General features: G+C 39.6%; 1 protein-coding gene across 1 annotated transcript in view; it reads left to right on the top strand.

Annotated features, from left to right (window-relative positions):
• RBMS3 (RNA binding motif single stranded interacting protein 3) overlaps positions 1-16,573 on the top strand; it is a 782,080-nt gene that overhangs the window by 213,597 nt on the left and 551,910 nt on the right. The window lies entirely within an intron of this gene.

The following is a 16,573-nucleotide window of genomic DNA, read 5'->3' as shown; positions in this document are numbered from 1 at the left end:
TTTGCTCTGATGTATTGAACTGCTTTTAATGTTGCATTAAATATTGAGAATGATCTGGCTGCATGCTGTTACATTTGATAGGGCTAGAAATAGATAGTGGCTACTCTCAGAAAAAACACCAAACATGGTTTCATTTTTTTCAATGTCAGTGGCCCTGGAAGGCCAGTCTGCATCTCCCAACAAGACTGAATGAAGTCCATGACACCTGGATTTTAATTAGTTAAATAATGCTTTGTTTTTCCCTAATGACATTGTACCATAATCTGGTGCCCGAAAGGGTCTCTTTTGCAACCAGTAACAAAAACAACTTTGCAAACCAGTTAGGGCATCGTAAAGAAAAGTGCAACCTCACAGCCAAAGATTAACAGTTTGAGTCAATGAACTAACATTCTTTTTTTTTTAAAGCCAAACAAACCCCCCCCCAGTAACCTCCAGCCCCCAAACACACGTCACCCCAATTTAAATGGCAGTTTTAAGCACATAGGACACATCTGACTTTGGGGAGAGGGGTTTACTTTTGGTCTCAAACACGTTGAGCTAGTTATTATTGAAAGGCCGAGTTACGTTTCCTTGCCAATAAAATTACTTTTCTGTTAACGATTATAGCCAGACCCCTGCATTATATAAATTAACTAATTGTGAAAACGGAGACTAAGGCTGGCTGGAGTTGTGATGACACCAGAACCACTCAATGTGATTATAGCCTTGTAATTCATAACATGATTACCTCTCATTTGTTTGCTCTGTGCTTTCTCTAACTATAATGTGCAGCATTTTTGTGTGAGATCAACCCATTTTGCGGGGAGGGGGGGGAGTAATTGCTTCACCATTTTTTCCCCTCAAGGTCGATTCAAATAGCATTTTACCTTTGTGACAATTTAGTCCATATTGTGCAGCGGCAGCAGCATCCCGTTGCTAGCTTGACTGCAATATTGGCTACAGCTTCAACTGTTTGGGGGATCGGGGATGCAGACTGATGCCATTCCTCAAAACCTGGCAAGCCAAAGACATGAAACACTTTATGGGTATTTTTTGAAAGAACAATAGCCTCAAGTACTGGATGAGAAATACTGGACATTCCATCTCTTTTACTCATGTAAAATTTTGCCAGTCCTCTTTTTTTTAACTTCCCTTTCTATTTTATAAAATATGCTTTTTGGGGAAATTAGCCTTGTGATCCAGTTGAAAGTGACAACTGCTTTCCACACAATGACTTTTTAACCTGAAGCTTTTGGAGAATAAATTAATATAACTTAATTATATATTATCTATAATTATCTATTGTGTTCTAGAGTATAAAATTATCTACTCTTGTGAAAAGTTGTATGTGTGTGCATGTGAGTGTAAATATATATTTGAACACAAGCGCTATTTTTGCAAGGGTAGATAATACTACAAATAAATTTTATATGGCATTAATTTTTCTCTCTCTCTCAAACCTAAGTAATAAAATAAACACACACATATATATTTTGTACTATAGTCCTAAAGAGTTTAGAGTAGTGCAGACAGGCAGCATCTGGATTTTGTTATCTTAAAGCTAGCCATCAGCTTCTGGGACATTTTAGAGTATTTAGATCCATTCTATGTCTAAAGCCAATATTTGGATAATCAAATAATGTGGTAGAGAACTGTATCAGTTATCACGCCTATCACTATACCACATACTAATATACCACTGTATGATTTCAACTGTGCTGTGAAATTCACAACTTTTTTATTTTCTGGAAACTATGCTGCTTATTGTGTTCAACAAAATTTTAGAATTCAGCTGTGAAAACGTGTGTTCATATCTGGATATTCATACACAGGGAATGGGGAATGCATTAATTTAAAATCATATAAAGGAATTTTAGGCTTTCTGGGGCCATTTTTGTTCAATGCATAAAACACAGGGCTACAGGACATTAAATATACAATGTTCTGAAATTTAAATGTTTTCCTCACATTTTCAGATCAAGTGCTTTGCTTTTGCTTTGCTCACACTGTAAATTAATCTCAGTGTTCTGAAAAAAGTACAATAGTACTATGTAGCACAGCTTTTTGGAAGGGTTTTGTACAGGATTGAATAAAGTTCACCAGATATATAGTCCATATTTGTACCTTCTAATATAGCTAACGTTATTAAGCAATAATGGTGTACATTAATAACTGTATGGTCTAAAGAATGTTAAATAGAAGAATAGGATCCTCATGTTTGCGTGATTGTCTCAAGTTTTACAAATGCCTCATGCAGAACATGAAACACACAGTCTGATTATTCAAATTAGTTGAGCACCTTAATTATAAGATGCCACCATTGAAGTTAAAACTTTATGGCTGTTTCATACAAACCCACTATAATTCAAAAATTTTAAAAGGTTCAATTTTGTAAAGGAGATTATAATGTCTTTAATATGTCCTGTAAGGACAAACAGAGGGATTGAAAGAAAAGGTATTTTTTTCTTTCTGTCATGACACTGGCTCGCTACTGAATTAGCTTGAATTGTCTGAACTTTCTTAGCTGAGTCCTGAAAGTAGAATTTACTTATTCTAGGCATGTTATGAATTCTATTTAAAATCAAACATGTTTGTTACTGTTATAAATTAGGAATATGTGGCTTCACGTGTTCTTGCTCCAAAGAATACGTTCACATGTCACATGCATATGACACTATGTCCTATAATTTAGGGAACGCTTTGATTTTATTTTGAACTGCTTGACAATGAAATGTTACTCGAGTGGTGTGTGTGTTGACAGCATAACTAAGAAACCAGCTAGTTTATGTAACTGTGTTGTAGAAATCCACTTATAAGAATATTGTGGTACCTAATCTTGCCCCAATCCTTGAATTTCCATTTTTGATCTCTTGCCTGAAAGAGTAGTTCTTTTTTTTTAACATTGGGAGAAAAGACTGAGTGATGTGTAATTTCATTTAATGATTAGGAATGACATGAGGAGAAAAAGATTTCGCTCACATGGTTTTACATATTTGATGGAGTCTTTTGAAGTAATAGTGCTTGTGTCTTTCCTTTGGTCTTTGCATTTTATGGTCAGAATTAAGGCTGGGAAGACCATTCTTAGAAAACAGTGCATTGAATAAATTGAGTCATTTTCTGTTTGCAGTTACCTGTGGACAGACATTGATTCTTCTGGATTTATTTTTCACGATCGTTTGATCGGCACTTTATATGAACAAATTTCAGTTTACCAGTTTTTCATATACTATTTACTTTGCTATATCTTTGTCTGTTCACTATTTATTATTCATATTATTCACTGGTCACCAAAGTCGCATGATATTAACTCCGGTTCCTGGTTGGATGATTGAAACAGAGGGTGGCACTAGTAGTGAATACCTTTGTGCAAACACCCTGCCATGCACATATGTGTAATAGGAAGAACAGCTATTTCACAACATCTGTGTGAATTAAAACTCATCTGGCATGGATGTTAACAGAAAAGTGAACAAAAAGGGGTATGAAAAAGAAAGAATTGGTAAGTGAGGCAGATGCGTGACAATGTTTGCACAAACTTGAGAAAGAAACCCTGGAAATTCAAGCAAGTGTAGTGCTGAAATTGTTACACTTTTTAAAAGTCACTTTGGGTATGAACATTTTTTAAAAGAATGAAATCCTCCACTCTCTCTCCTTTTTTTTTCTTTTTTCCATTTTTAAGTCATTCTTTGACCTGAGCAAGTCAAGAACTGCTTTGAGTTGTGTGTGTGCGGGAACACTTCCTCTTCCCTGTGTCAACCTCATTTATAAAACAAATCTCTAGAACCCACACACAGCTCTCCATGCCTCTCCACTTCCTTGCACCTACTGAGCCAGAGTTCTTTTCTCACTCACATTGCAGTTTAGTCAGTTTACTGCATTCCCCACTTTGGGACATACAGAAGGCCTAGAAGAAAGAGTTCCAGATATTAAGATGCCTGACAGGGCTTTTTCTGACTGGAAGTGTTCAGATTGTGTTTGGTGCCTGGTGTGAGGTAGGGGTCAGGTGTAAGGAGTAATTCATCAACCGCACACTGATTTCAGGCTGCATTTTCAACCATCTGCAACCTGGACTGTCGCCAGGGCTCAAAAGTCTAGCTGGAGCCTGTGTGATAGTGCCAAAGTAAAAGCAAACACTTGCAAATAGAGAAATACATTTCTGGGAAAGAAATTTGTATGTAGTTAACTTTTGGTTGGTTCAGTACATTATAGCATTTTAAAAAAATATCTCTGACAGGTGTCTTTAAGATGTATGCTGTTGTTTAAATGGAATTAAAATATTGTTTGAACACTGATTATATTTTTGACTACATTAATATCTAACTCTGGTATGCTGCCGGTTGTGTTAAACAATCAAAAAGCTTAAAATTATGTCTTCCCTAGAAAATCAGAAACACGTATGCTTGTTCGTCTTTCAGTACTACTTGTCATATATTTTTACACACTCTTAAGTTAAAAATACTTCTGTTGCTATAAAGGGCAATATCATTTTCAAATGATGTTGTATTTTAGTTGATCTTCTTTCAGTGTGAATCTGTTTAAATAAAAAACAAAAGTGGGAGAGTAAGATGAGATCCCCCCTCCTTTTAAAGCAGTTGGACCTGCCTGTATGGCTAGGCTTGGCAGAATTCAGTGTTTATGTTTTTATAATTTCTATGGATGATGATGTTTATTTTTCAGCATTTAAAAAAATATTGATTTAAATTTTCACTGTTGCATAAAATTGAGGGGTGTCAGACAGAGGGAGGGGCTAGACAATTATTTAATGATTGGTTTCAGAGTAGCAGCCATGTTAGTCTGTATTCGCAAAAAGAAAAGGAGTACTTGTGGCACCTTAGAGACTAACAAATTTATTTGAGCATAAGCTTTTGTGAGCTACAGCTCACTTCATCGGATGCATTCCACCGAATGCATCCGATGAAGTGAGCTGTAGCTCACGAAAGCTTATGCTCAAATAAATTTGTTAGTCTCTAAGGTGCCACAAGTCCTCCTTTTCTTTTTATTTAATGATTGTAGACATTGAGGATCCAGAAGCTCAAGCTTTATAAACATTAAAACACAAATTGTCGACATCACATCAAAAGATACAAAGTGAATATCCTTAAATCAAACTAAATAAGTTCTCAGCAGTATTTTTTTTGCTTAACCAAAATTTACAGATAGGCAATCATCAATGGAAATGTGTTTAATTGGTTTTGCTGGTACAATGAAATAGATATTTACCGACAAAAATCTAATCCTTCTAGGTTTATGTATGTCATAGGGCTGTATCTTGCAAACACATATGAATAACTAACTTTACTCACATGAGAAAAGGTACATGTTTGTCAGGTCAGGTGATAATCTTGCTATAACTTGAATATTATTGACAGTATTTCATACATGGTGCATATCTAAAAGCTAACAGTGGTGTTTAAAATTGCTCTTACTATGCATCTGTGTTTATTAAAAGAGTAAGATAGACAAGATGATATATGTATCTCTTTAACTTGGATATCTTGGGAAAAAATCATCAGATCAACGGCTCTTAGATTTCTGTGAATTAAAAACCAGATAAGAAAAACTGCGTACAGAGATAAATGCCTGAGTTCATTTCAGGTCTTTCTCTAAGGAGTCTGGATAGTGATGGTTTTGCACTGATATGATTTTAAGCAGGTTTTTTGACATTATCAGTACTTCTGGCAGAGACTTGGAGTTCACTTTACAGACATGCCCGCTCTGAAGCTTCCAGTAAGAGGAGCAGATTTTTTTAAATGATTGGGTTGTTTTTATTATTGATTGTTTTGTTGTTTTTTAAAAATCTTTTAATGATAGAAACTGTATGTAGAGAAAAGTGGTTGATGTTTCTCCAGAACTTGCTTCCAATGCTATATTAAAATTTTGTTTTGTAACAGTCTCATAAGCTACAGCTGTATGTGATTAAATAGTGTAATATCAAAAGCATGTGTGAATAGGCGCTTTTATGATATAGTTGTTCCATACCAAAAAACTGCAGATGGGCAGAATGGGGAAACTGAGAACAGTGATTTACTCATATATTGTCACAGTACGTGTTATGAGTACTTGTGTAGCTATGTTTTGCAATTGCTTTCACACACATGCAAACAATATTGAGTGCTGGAAAGAAGTTTAGAAAGAAATATTTTTATAAAGAGAGCCATCCCCTCAGCACAAACCTTCACAAACACAAATTATATCAGATTAAGAATTTTATGTGCAGAAAATAACATACCGAGTTTCGTATGCAGTTGATTACAATTATATATTATATTGCTTAACTGGATTTACAAATATATAGTTTGATTCTGCTCCCAGTGAGGTCAATGGTAAAAATCTCATTAACTTAAATGGTGCAGGATGATGCTCAGAAAGCATGTACAGTTCTCTATGGCAATGTGTTCTAGATAAGCACCATATATATATTTTTAAAATATAGATTCCTCATAAAACCATAACTGAATCTCAAGTTGATCCTATATACTGACTCTTCTCTAGATGTATGGATTTATTTTATATTACTTTAATTTGTATTTGTATAGCATCTGCTTTCTGCTTCTTATCCACTGTCTGCCTGCTTCTTTCTCTCCCACAATTAAGGTATAATTTATACATATAGAAGTATAATTACAATGCATGATGTCTTGCATGTTGTCTCTTGTTTTAAATGCCTATAATGATGTTCATTTTCTGTATATGTTACTAAAGGAAGGAACAGGGTGAAGACTGAAGATCCGTCATTGACTTGTAGTGCCATAATTTTTTAATCAGAATTCAATGTCATCATTTTGAGAATACCACAATTTTGTACTTGTCTTGTGAGGATCTTAGTTGATGATGTGGTCATCTCTAAATATGCAAGTGAAGCAAAGCCCTTCACTCAGTTTACCCTATAATTGAGAGTCTGAGTCTCCAGGTGGGTTCTTTAGCTTTATTGTCTGTGTTGATAATGTTGGCTTGTAATGAATTCTCGTCTCTTGATGTGCCATTCTTTATCAGTGGATAGATTTTCAACCTTTCATTGTAAAACCAGGGCGGAGGATTATTTCTCTGACTCTCAGATACAAAATGGTAGAACTTTTATTTGTCATTTTTTAAAAAACAGTTATGTGAATAATTTCTCTCTTTTTTGCTTATTTTGGTGAAGCTGATTTTATGAATCAAGAAAGATCTAATTATACAAAAAGTATTGAAATACGAAAATTTAACTGAATTTTCAATCAAATTATGCAGATAACATTCTGTAGACCCAAATTGCTAGAACACTCCTCTCTTGCATTATATTTGTGTCATTCAGATCAATTGATTGGTACAGCTCATAAGTGGAAGTCCTAAATCATATTAGATTGTATTTGTTATGATGTAGAGACCTCTAATTTTTGGTTCCTTGTGTACAGACATTTGATTCTCGATGATGTGTTTTATGGATGGTACTGTGGGGTGGCTGTTGATTTATAGGGTGTTATATAGTAGAAGTGAACTCACTGCTGTGTGATTAAAATTTATTTAAGAAGAAAGTTGTTGAACAGATTTTTTCCCATGGAATATGAATCAAACATTGCTTTGTTCATACTTTGTGAACTGGCATCTTTACTCAATCATTTAAATCAAAGCTCCCCGTGGCAAAGTAATTTGTCTTGTATGTTAGAGAGATGAAGTAGAGAGCTTCTCATGGATGTACCAAAATGAGACTGTCTTTCTTAATAACTATTTGTTCAGTTTATTCCCCTTACTTTTTTTGTACAGTGTGTGCCTCCATGATGCTGTATCTAAAGATCAAACACCCTGTACCATTTAGAGTTCATTATTGGTGCTGCCTCTGAGTCTGATCTTTCTGTGTTCAGCTTCACACCAACCAGGCAGGAATGTCTGTGAGGGGAGGGCTCCTACCTCATACTGGGAATGAGGGGCGATCAACAGGTTATCTCAAGTGCTTATATACAAATGCACAAAGCCTTGGAAACAAGCAGGGAGAACTGGAGGTCCTGGTGATGTCAAGGAATTATGACGTGATTGGAATAACAGAGACTTGGTGGGATAACTCACATGACTGGAGTACAGTCATGGATGGTTATAAACTGTTCAGGAAGGACAGGCAGGGCAGAAAAGGTGGGGGAGTAGCACTGTATGTAAGGGAGCAGTATGACTGCTCAGAGCTCCGGTACGAAACTGTGGAAAAACCTGAGTGTCTCTGGATTAAGTTTAGAAGTGTGTGCAACAAGAGTGATGTCATGGTGGGAGTCTGCTATAGACCACCGGACCAGGGGGATGAGGTGGATGAGGCTTTCTTCCGGCAACTCACGGAAGCTACTAGATCGCATGCCCTGATTCTCATGGGTGACTTTAATTTTCCTGATATCTGCTGGGAGAGCAATACAGCGGTGCATAGACAATCCAGGAAGTTTTTGGAAAGCGTAGGGGACAATTTCCTGGTGCAAGTGCTAGGGGAGCCAACTAGGGGGAGCGCTTTTCTTGACCTGCTGCTCACAAACCGGGTAGAATTAGTGGGGGAAGCAAAAGTGGATGGGAATCTGGGAGGCAGTGACCATGAGTTGGTTGAGTTCAGGATCCTGACGCAGGGAAGAAAGGTAAGCAGCAGGATACGGACCCTGGACTTCAGGAAAGCAGACTTTGACTCCCTCAGGGAACAGATGGCCAGGATCCCCTGGGGGACTAACATGAAAGGGAAGGGAGTCCAGGAGAGCTGGCTGTATTTCAAGGAATCCCTGTTGAGGTTACAGGGACAAACCATCCCGATGAGTCGAAAGAATAGTAAATATGGCAGGCGACCAGCTTGGCTTAATGGTGAAATCCTAGCGGATCTTAAACATAAAAAAGAAGCTTACAAGAAGTGGAAGCTTGGACATATGACCAGGGAAGAGTATAAAAATATTGCTCGGGCATGTAGGAAAGATATCAGGAGGGCCAAATCGCACCTGGAGCTGCAGCTAGCAAGAGATGTCAAGAGTAACAAGAAGGGTTTCTTCAGGTATGTTGGCAACAAGAAGAAAGCCAAGGAAAGTGTGGGCCCCTTACTGAATGAGGGAGGCAAGCTAGTGACAGAGGATGTGGAAAAAGCTAATGTACTCAATGCTTTTTTTGCCTCTGTTTTCACTAACAAGGTCAGCTCCCAGACTGCTGTGCTGGGCATCACAAAATGGGGAAGAGATGGCCAGCCCTCTGTAGAGATAGAGGTGGTTAGGGACTATTTAGAAAAGCTGGACGTGCACAAGTCCATGGGGCCGGACGAATTGCATCCGAGAGTGCTGAGGGAATTGGCGGCTGTGATTGCAGAGCCCTTGGCCATTATCTTTGAAAACTCGTGGCGAACGGGGGAAGTCCCGGATGACTGGAAAAAGGCTAATGTAGTGCCCATCTTTAAAAAAGGGAAGAAGGAGGATCCTGGGAACTACAGGCCGGTCAGCCTCACCTCAGTCCCTGGAAAAATCATGGAGCAGGTCCTCAAAGAATCAATCCTGAAGCACTTAGAGGAGAGGAAAGTGATCAGGAACAGTCAGCATGGATTCACCAAGGGAAGGTCATGCCTGACTAATCTAATCGCCTTTTATGATGAGATTACTGGTTCTGTGGATGAAGGGAAAGCAGTGGATGTATTGTTTCTTGACTTTAGCAAAGCTTTTGACACGGTCTCCCACAGCATTCTTGTCAGCAAGTTAAGGAAGTATGGGCTGGATGAATGCACTATAAGGTGGGTAGAAAGCTGGCTAGATTGTCGGGCTCAACGGGTAGTGATCAATGGCTCCATGTCTAGTTGGCAGCCGGTGTCAAGTGGAGTGCCCCAGGGGTCGGTCCTGGGGCCCGTTTTGTTCAATATCTTCATAAATGATCTGGAGGATGATGTGGATTGCACTCTCAGCAAATTTGCGGATGATACTAAACTGGGAGGAGTGGTAGATACGCTGGAGGGGAGGGATAGGATACAGAAGGACCTAGACAAATTGGAAGATTGGGCCAAAAGAAATCTAATGAGGTTCAATAAGGATAAGTGCAGGGTCCTGCACTTAGGATGGAAGAATCCAATGCACCGCTACAGACTAGGGACCGAATGGCTCGGCAGCAGTTCTGCGGAAAAGGACCTAGGGGTGACAGTGGACGAGAAGCTGGATATGAGTCAGCAGTGTGCCCTTGTTGCCAAGAAGGCCAATGGCATTTTGGGATGTATAAGTAGGGGCATAGCGAGCAGATCGAGGGACGTGATCGTTCCCCTCTATTCGACACTGGTGAGGCCTCATCTGGAGTACTGTGTCCAGTTTTGGGCCCCACACTACAGGAAGGATGTGGATAAATTGGAAAGAGTACAGCGAAGGGCAACAAAAATGATTAGGGGTCTAGAGCACATGACTTATGAGGAGAGGCTGAGGGAGCTGGGATTGTTTAGTCTGCAGAAGAGAAGAATGAGGGGGGATTTGATAGCTGCTTTCAACTACCTGAAAGGGGGTTTCAAAGAGGATGGCTCTAGACTGTTCTCAATGGTAGCAGATGACAGAACGAGGAGTAATGGTCTCAAGTTGCAATGGGGGAGGTTTAGATTGGATATTAGGAAAAACTTTTTCACTAAGAGGGTGGTGAAACACTGGAATGCGTTACCTAGGGAGGTGGTAGAATCTCCTTCCTTAGAGGTTTTTAAGGTCAGGCTTGACAAAGCCCTGGCTAGGATGATTTAACTGGGACTTGGTCCTGCTTTGAGCAGGGGGTTGGACTAGATGACCTTCTGGGGTCCCTTCCAACCCTGATATTCTATGATTCTATGATTCTATGATTCAACAGGAGGCGCAGAGCTGAATGATCAAATATTATTTGATTTGCTTAAAAGGCAAGCTGTGGATATTAGGAACAAATGCAATGTTATGCAGGCTGCAGTTGCCTTCCTGGCTAAGAAGTTGGTAACCTTTAGCTCGAGACTACAGGAAGTTGAGAGGGAAATCGAAGATATGGAAATAACTATTGATGGACAAGATGCTATTTTGAGAGAATTCCAAAGCCAGCAAAGCCCTGAAATATTGAATTGATGACCTGAAAAACAAGCTGAGATTAAGAAATATCATGTTGAAGGGGTTTCATAAGGCTTGGAGACAGGAGAACCTGAAATACTTCTATGTCAGAATGGATTATGAAACTGGGATGCATAATTATGGTGCAAGAAGTTAAACCTAGATTTCAGGAACTCACTGCGTTTTCATTCCTGCTCTTCTTTTGGTTGCAAAAAGTACTGACAAAGCAAGAATGATATGCCTATGTTAATTCCATGGTGCTATGGAGGGTAGGCTTCTAAAGGCTTATGCTCAAATAAATTTGTTAGTCTCTACGGTGCCACAAGTACTCTTGTTCTTTTTGCTGATACAGAGTAACACAGCTGCTACTCTGAAACCTGTCTAAAGGCTTGTTGTAATTTCTCCCCTCTCCCCACATGCTCACGGATGAATAAGGAAGCTGATGGTAGACAAGCAGTGGAAGAAATGGTCTTGGAAATCTTAGACATATTGGGGACTTCTTAGTTTCCTTATGTGGGAAGGAATTGCTGTCTTTAAAAGATGCTGCCAGTGCGTTTGCTTTATAGGGAAGGAAGCACTTCTCACTACACAGACACAGACTGCAGTCCTTATTTCTGTTCTACCCGGCAGTCCCTCAAATTTGTCTGACCTTTTATTGTGGGGTATGCTTATAAATGAGTTAAGCTTGTTGGTAACGTGCAAATTTATGGATGCTATTAAAAAAGGGTAAAGATAATGGGGAATACAGTTTTTATTTTTATCTTCCCATTTTATGGCCTTTTCCCTACCTCTTTTGATTCATAACAAAGGTGTACTGTGTTAATGATCCCTTGTTCCAGCTTTAACAAACTCTGAAATATTAAATATGAATTAGGTAGTTTGGAGTGCTTCATGACTGTGATTCAAGAGCATGATTTTATATTTAATAAAGAGAAAAAATATCAATTCAAATTTTAGTGAACATACAACAATATGTTTTTGGGGACCAGTACTTGTGAGTAGAAAATGAAATTTTATTTTTTAAAATGTTATATTTTTGATATGACCTAAACAAGAAATTCTGTAAAGATGAACATGTCTGTGGCATTCATTTTTTACTTACACTGGAATATCATATCTGCCTTTCACCTACTAATAGCCATGCTTTTAAAATATATGTAAGATCAGAACTGCAGATATTGCCTAAAACAAGAATGCTTTCAATACCACATATTCACGACTGTCTGTATTCCTTTTAGCTGATATACAGACCAATAATCTACCTCTATAATTGAACTTTATTATATGTCCTTGCTTAGCTTGTAAATGAAATATGTACTTCTTAAATGGTTTTGAGAAAGGAAGGCTAGTACTGAAAAGAAAACCGAACAGGACATACACAAGTCTGTGTCTGTTTCTGTGTTGATGACAGCTACCTTTAGCGCTCAAAGAAGAGCGAGAAACAATACCTGAAAGACATCAAAAAAAGATAGCAGCACTGAGTCTTTCAAACATTCGGCAAAACTTTCAGCATGACTTAATAATCTAAATGCCTTCCCTATGCTATATTAGAGGAGCATTTACTGTGTCAAGATAGAACTCCTGTAAGTACTGTTAAACAATCCTTTGTGAAAATAACCGTAAAGGAGACATATTGCTATGGCCTTTAGCAAAGCAGTTGGGAGCTTTCTGCCTGGAAGAGCATCAGACTTGCAGACTTTTGTGTATGTGTTCTCTTTGTTGTTTTCCAGCTTTACATCCTAAAGAAACATTAGGTGAACCAGGTATTGCCAGTAAGCTTGTAATTTTCAGTGCCATTTCTAGGATGTAATGTGTGTAGGATCAAGTACGAAGACAGGTGAACTAAAAATAAATCTGGGTGACTTCTGGCTGTAGCAGGAGACCAACAGTGTGCACTGTTTTCAGAGTAGCAGCCGTGTTAGTCTGTATTCGCAAAAAGAAAAGGAGTACTTGTGGCACCTTAGAGACTAAGGTGCCACAAGTACTCCTTTTCTTTTAGTGTGCACTGTGAATCCATGTGCCTGTAATTGCCCCACAAGTGCAGGTATGAGACCCAAATGCCATTTCTTGAATTGGAAGATTGCTGTTATATCTTTTTAAAAAAAAAATAACAAAACCCCAATAATATGGCTACCAAGTCCACCTGGCCTAAATACTCTTATACATGTAATTCAGAATGCTCATTGGCCAGTCAGATTCTGCCTTTTATCTCAGCCATTTTACAGAATTAGTATAACTGTATACAGTTGTCTCTGAGGAACATGTAATTTCCTGTAGTTTGAAAAACCATTAGCGTAAGATTGTCTAAACCTAATAGCACAAACATTAATTTACTGTGAAGGTGGGTTGGTGGGGTTTTGTGCAAGCATAATTCAAAAAATAATTGTACTGAGCAGAAAGAGAAATAAGTTTTGTATCGTTCATTTGCTGCCTTGCTCTTCCCTCAATGGACCCACTTTGATGATAATTGCTTAGCTTGATACAACGATTTAGATCTGTAAAGAGTTATACAAACATTAGCTAATCCTCTCAACCCATTCTGAGAGGAGAAGCAAGTGATACTATCCCTATTTTATAAGTGTGGATGCAGTAGCCAGGGAAGTTAAAGGCAAAATTTTCAGAAGTGACCTCTGATTCTCTGATTAGTCAGAAAAGCTGAGCTCTCAGAACCTAACTGATAGTGCTCAGCACCTCCGAAATGAGACCCAAGGTGTCCCAAGATGAGCACTTTTGAAAATGTAGCTTTAAACAGCTTATCTGAAGCCAGACACTGAGTTACTATCATAGCTGGTTCAAAACACAGGGTAAGATCAACCCACTGCTCTGGCCCTTTTACACCAGCTAAAAGAGACAGAGCAGTGTAAAGGGGTCCTGAAAGCCATGGCTCCTTCCAGGGGAGACTTCCCACAGTGTAGACACTGGTGAAGACAGCTGTAATGCTGCCCTCTAAGGTCCCGTGAGTAAGCCTCAGCATAAGGGCACTGCCTGATGCAGGGCTGGTGATGGGAGAGGCATCACCGGGGTGGGGTCGGCGCATCCACCATCACTGAGATTCCAGGCTCCTCTGTGGTCTGCAGGACATCCCTGGGAGACTGCTGTCACTTGGATAGGCCCACTGGGCTGTCCGAGTTTTGCCGGGAGCCGCTTCAGTCCCCAGAGCTGCATAGAATCTCACTGGCAGAGGTGACTAGTGCCCAGTCCAATGCTCCATTCATTAGCCCAAATGTATCCCTGCTATTTTGATATCAGTCACAATAGGAACAAATGTCTTTGCAAGATGTACTGAATTTTGATGATGTCACTTGAGGATTGCTCTTGATCAATGATAGATGAGTCTTACTTCAGGATAATTATCACTGGCTATGGTACTTTGTTAATTGTCAGGGCAACTTGGTGTAGAAAGGAGTTGTTTACTGATAGGTGTTAGATAAATAGTATTCAATAAATACTTATTCATTGAGCCAGCTGGTCTTTCACTTCATACGCTCCAAATATGATGCGTCTTGCCAGGATTTATTTTCGGGTTGTTTTTTTTTGTTGTTGCTTTTTTCATTTTGGCTTCAAACGTAGTATGTGCTTCATTTATTATTTTGTTGGAAGTATCTGCACTTTTCAAAATGAGCTTGTTCTTAATGGGTGCAACGTGCTTTATATGAATGCTGAGAAATGGACTTTAAGACAGATGTTTATAATTTATGGATCCCAGATTTTTGCTTTAGTTATGGTAATGTAATATAAACAAGAGTGGCTCATTGCTGCTTTTTTCCCCAGCAGAACTGCAATGCCATTGCTTACTACCAAGAGCAAGATGGTGATTTTACAATCTTCCGTGAGGAAGGGGTGGTGTTGCTTCTCTGCTCTAGGAGCTGATTGGTGGAGGGACTGTGACTCAAGACAGTCACAATTCCTTCCCAACTCCTCCCTTACTTTAAGGAGGGAGTAAGCTACCTCATGCTTTTTTGCGGAGCAGCTTATTCTGCATCCAGACAGCTACTGTGACTGGCAAGTTGGGAACAAGAGGTGGAGTTGTGCTTCTCCCATTCCCCACTCCTGTCTATCTCTTCCTCACTCATTTGCTTTTACAGGAGTGTTATCAGGTGAGTTGCCTGCTCCTAGCCAGTATCACAGTCTGAGCAGGGAAATACTGAGGACCTGACACCTCATTGCCACAGCCCTTCCTTGGCAAGCAATCAAGCCCAAAGCGGTTAAAAGCTGTGGGGAGTTGAACATGTTCCCTGGAGCATTTCAGCAGTTCACTATTGGAGGTGTGTGTTCTATAGCAGCAAGATTCTTCAGGCAAAGTCCACTAACCTTCAAAGGGAATAGGGAGCCTGGAGATTATTAGGAGACAGTGACACACCTAGAAAATGCTGGTGGATGAGAGTTAAGTTCTGATGGCATGCAGTGAGTGGAAACCCCCTCCCCCGTCCCCCATCTTGCTTATTATCAATGTCCACCCTCTGTGATATGTACTGTCTGCCAGGCCTGTGTTCCTATGGGGGTCTTTCTCTTTTCTTTCCCCCCTCCTTTTGTGGTGTCTTCAATGTTTTTTTGTTTTCTGCTCCATGGCTTCTGCGGTATATTATTGTGTCTGTGCTGGGATTTCATCTGCAGTGCTTTTTCACTGGCCCTTGTGCTGTATTGTATTCCCCTCGCCTCATGTTGTTTCTATTGCAGTATTACCTACTGAGATTGGGGCCCCATTGTGCGAAGCACTGTACAGAGTAAGAGACGGTCTTTACCCAGAAGAGCTTGCAGTCTAAATAAGCAAGACCTGTAAGGAGGGGAAACAGGCACAGAGAGGTGACTTGCCAAAGGGCGCACAGCAAGGCAGAGGGGGAAATAGAATCCATGTGTACTGATCCTCAGTCCACTTATCCACTAGCCAAATGCTGCCTCTTTTGCTACTTCCATTCCCACCGCCCTTTTAAGTATTTTGTGTCTCCTCCTGGATGGATGGGTGTGTGTGTATGTGTATGTGTATGTGTATATATATGTCCATCTCTCCACTTCAGGTATTGGATTGTCTCTCTCCTGGACCCTGTGTTGTGTGTCTGCCTCCACAGCCACCTCCATTCCTCCTTCACTTGAGCCTTCTCTTGTACTCCTTCCTTTAGCTCTGTTCACTTGTGTTGTGTCTCCCATGTTTTGTCTTCTGGCTGATTTCCATATGCTGACAGCCAAATGAAGTGAGCTAAAATCTGGCTTGTTGAAGCACCTTGTGTCAGTATGCCAGCACTTTAGAGGTAAGGATTTTAGCTGATTTTGCTGGACTGCCTGCATATTGAATAAAAAGTTGCTGGGCACAGCAGCCTAGCAGAGGAGATCAATACGAGACAGCAAGTCAACACCCAATGGACAAGAGGTCCACAAAAACCATTATGTATCATAGCAAAAGAAACCCACTCCAGGCTCAGAGTTATACTCAGGATTTGTCAGACTTGTGCCCAGTGTTGCTAGGACTATAGTATTTTGGGGAAGGCATCCTCCCTGGAATTGTTCACTGCTGTTAAAAGTAAATAATATAGATGGGGGAGGGAGGGGAAATGTATACGTTTTGCAGCTAGACAAGTTGGCCATAGATGAAT

This window comes from Dermochelys coriacea, chromosome 2 (assembly GCF_009764565.3).
Source record: "Dermochelys coriacea isolate rDerCor1 chromosome 2, rDerCor1.pri.v4, whole genome shotgun sequence".
Lineage (NCBI taxonomy): Eukaryota > Metazoa > Chordata > Testudines > Dermochelyidae > Dermochelys > Dermochelys coriacea.
Note: the sequence above shows the minus strand (reverse complement) of the source record. Positions and strands in the feature narration are given on the sequence as shown.